The 4024-nt window shown below is 38.8% G+C and overlaps 1 pseudogene; it reads right to left on the bottom strand.

Moving 5' to 3' along the window:
• Positions 1 to 845: 845 nt before the first annotated feature.
• Positions 846 to 3497, bottom strand: LOC129670921 (sodium/potassium-transporting ATPase subunit beta-3-like; annotated as a pseudogene).
• Between the last annotated feature and the right edge of the window lie 527 nt (positions 3498 to 4024).

Below are 4024 nucleotides of genomic sequence, written 5' to 3'. Positions count from 1 at the left end.
AGATAGTAGGTTTACCATACTGGAGTGGTATAAAAAAAGGATAGGACTTTTCAGATGTGAAAGAAATTGATAATATAAACCAAGGCAGATATTTAAGGAGAAGCATCGTAATGTTCATTCAATAGTGCTATTTCAAGGTACTGTTTGTTTGTTTTTCTTTCAGATTCTCAAAATTGTTTATTTCCCATCTCTATTTTTTTTCTTGCCTTTTCGTTCTTATTTCTTCCTAGAGTTTTGCTGTAACTGAAATTTACACTAGAATCACTTCATTGAGAAACCATTGAAATCCTTTACTGTGGTGGACACTTTAGAGGGTAACTAGGTGACTAAAATTTAACACAATTTAGAGTAATCCCTGCTCTACTAAAAGGGATGACCTGAATTTGCTGCTTGCATCCCACAGGGGGAGAATTGATCCAATTCCCAAACATTGTCCTCTGTTCTCTCCATATGAATGCCATTACATGAACACACACACACAAACTAGCAATAACAATGAATTTATATAAAAATAAATGCACATTGTGCATTGAGTCCTGTTATTTGTACTGATTTTTTTCTAGCCACATATTACATTTACTAGGGGTCAGTTAAACTAGCAACTGTTTAAAGGATATGTAAGGCTGGTTAAAGAAAACAGTCTGGGCCTCTTCTGAACTCTAGAGGCTGCAGTACTGGTAACATTATTACTCTAACATTAGGAGTCCAAGAGAAATAAACTCATGTATACAGATAGGTTGTTGTTATGGCCCTCAACATTTCATTTTACTTTCACAGTTTAGAGGAGATTATTTATCTCTAAAATAAAGTGACTCATTTGAAATTAAAGTGGTGTATGCAATTAATTAATTATCACTAGAAAGTTCTTTCTTAATCTCCACAATTAGCAGGACTCCAGGGGAATGCTTCTTAAGCACAGAATAAAATGGACTCCCTGACTTCAGAGCCACTGGGATCACTTTAGAATTTAGTCCAGCTAAAGTGAGACATCCTAATCATTATAGCTTTAAACAATGCTGTTTTTTAAGGGTTCCCACTCTAATCCTGTGAAAAGAGCTAAATAAATCACCAAGTGAACTATACTCAGCCTTTTTCCTCCCCCACACTCACTCTCATGTCATCCCCAGATCAAAGGATCAAAGTGAACTGCATGTATAACTGGTATTTGCTTCAGTAAAAAAAATTAGTTGTCAAAAAATATTCATTGAAAGGCCTAGATAGTCACTAGATATTAGGAGAAATCCCCTCCCTCGAGAAAAAGGCTGTTTTGACAGAATTCAAAAAAATATGTAAATGTTAGGTGTTTTGCAGCTCTGCAACCCAATGTATCTAATATAATGTATCCTTAATCAGCATAAAACGTTATTTAAATATTAGACATTTGAGTGTGTCAGTGCTGAATTACTAATTTTTAACTGAATTAATAATTTTGTGTGTATAAAAATATGATCAGAAACTGACTTTGCAAGAAAGGACAAATATCAAAATGAATTGAGAGTAGAGTCTCTACGTTCTTGACTTTTTTAGTTGTTGTTTTTTAACCCAGTGGTGCTGCAATTAGCAAATGCTTAGAGAACAGAGCTCCTTTATGACAAGCTCAGCTGTGGGAAAGGAACCAACAAAACACCACTTCTAAGAAAAGGGAAGCAAGGTCAGGGAGTGTCATCTGCTGACATTTTTTCCCACTCTCCTTCTCCTCCCATTCACTGAACTAGGCACTAACCTTTGAACTCTGAAAGTATGACAAGGGCTGGTAGGGCAATGGCTGCTGAGCAGTGCCTATAGAACATATCTGACAGTTCTGGTGTCGAGGCTTCGAATTCATCTTCCCTTAACAGAGGCACTTATGGATAAGGGACTCCTTTAAATCCATGAAGGGTGTCAGAGGATTGGAAGACTCAGACTAACAGACAGGCAATAGTGACATAAGCTGAGAAAGTATTGCTGGCAGGAGAGATGAAGTAGTGCCTGCAAAATTAAATTCTTCAGATATGGATAGGGATGCTGTGTGGAAATGATAATTTTTTCACAAGAATACCACAAGAACTCAACAACAACAAAACACTATATCACATGTTTTCAAGTAGCAGCTAGCAGGTGGGGAAAGCAAAGGACTTAGTAGGCAAGCAAAGGACTCAGATTCACAGCATTTCTTTACTTTTCAGAATATCCTCATACCTTATTTTTTTTTAATTTTATTTACTTTGTATTTATTACAATTTGTTCACTTTTTTCCATTATTTTTAATTATACTTTATTTACTTTGTATCCCTCCTCTAGTTTCCTCCCTCCTCGCCCCCCAATTCCTCCCTTCCTCTCCCTTCTCCACACACTCCCCTCCCCAAGTCCACTGGTAGGGGAAGGTTACTTTTTCTTCCTTCTGATCCTAGTCTGTTAGGTCTCATCAGGAGTGGCTGCATTGTCTTCCTCTGTGGCCTGGCAAGGCTGCTCCCCCCTCAGGGGAAGGTGATCAAAGAGCCAGCCACTGAGTTCATGTCAGAGACACCCCCTGTTCCTCTTACTAGGGAACCCACTTAAACATTGAGCTGCTATGGGCTACATCTGTGCAGGGGTTCTAAGTTATCTCCATGCATGGTCCTTGGTTGGAGTATCAGTCTCAGAAAAGACTCTTGGGCCCAGATTTTTTTGTTCTGTTGCTCTCCTTGTGAAGCTCTTGTCCCCTCTAGGTCTTTCATCTTCCCCTTCTTTCATAAAATTCCCTTCACTCTGCCTAAAGTTTGGCTATGAGTCTCAGCATTTGCTTTAATACCATGCTGGTATTTCTTGGTAGCACTAGAATCAAAGATGACCTGGACTGCAACCAGAGGCTGTTGATATCCAACATGCCCATAATACAGAAAATACTTTAAGTCTGTACGTCCAGGATCAGGATAATTTGATATATTTGCTACGTTTGTATCCTTTGTCACACATGCTATTTGTGGAACTCCTTCTAGTAACTCGATTATTCTGTAAATTTTCACAAAAACAGGGTTGTCCTTTGGAATAGCAAAAATCAGCATCATCCACACCACTACATTCTTGAAGCAAAGAAACTGGGAACTGACATGGATTATAATCTGGACCCTTCTGCTCAAAAAGTACTCTATCAGGACAGTTCTTGAGATTCTTCTGTTCATCTACAGAATGTGGCTTTAGAAACTGCTTCAGGCCTTCAATGAACTTTTCATAAGTACTTGGCTCAGACATACTCTATGTATATTCCAAGGCAGCCGGTGGCTTTGGAAAAACCATTAGTCCTGGACTAGGAATCTAGTCTTCGTATTTCAGAACCTCATCTTTCAGAGTCTGGAGTATGTCCCATATTGTGAATGAGAAGAGTGCAGTCAAGAACCTATAAAAAACTAAGTAAAGAGCAAGATCAGACCGCAGCTCTTAGAGGTCTGCCACAGGAATTCTCTGCTGGTAGGATTGTAAATTAACAGCTTCCACTCTGCCAGGATCTAGTGGAAGGACTTCTCCTCCGTCTTCATCATGGTGGGCATATGGAAGGTGAGGTTAATGAAGGCTGCATGGGACTGGAGGTGACCAGGGACTCGGTGGCACATCCTGGCAACCACAGCAATGCAGCCCAGCGATGGTGGTGGAGGATGGCAGGCCCGTGGACAACTCTCTGCTATACCACTAGAGGCAACTGCCAGAACTAATTCTTAGAAACCTAAATGCATGACTATATACACTTTATAAATAATAATCAATTACTTCATTTAGTATATATGTGTGCATGTATATGTAGTCACATATGTGTATGGATATATGGAGTTGCATGTGTGTGCACTGAGACATCTTCCCAAACCCTCTATTATGTCTAATATAGTAAAAGAATTACATATTTCATTTCCAGTAATCCTGAGAAAATATTAAAATGCTATCTCAGTTTTATAGACAAGGAAACAAAGACTCAAAAAAGTTAACCTAACCTTTCTAGTAACACAGGTAATAAAGTACAAAAGTAATTCTAAAACCAGATCTCCCTTCATAACACTGCACTCCCCAAACACTA

The sequence above is a fragment of the Psammomys obesus genome, unplaced genomic scaffold (genome assembly GCF_907164565.1).
Source record: "Psammomys obesus unplaced genomic scaffold, mPsaObe1.curated_primary_1811, whole genome shotgun sequence".
Classification (NCBI taxonomy): domain Eukaryota; kingdom Metazoa; phylum Chordata; class Mammalia; order Rodentia; family Muridae; genus Psammomys; species Psammomys obesus.
This window is presented reverse-complemented; position numbering and strand designations above follow the sequence as displayed.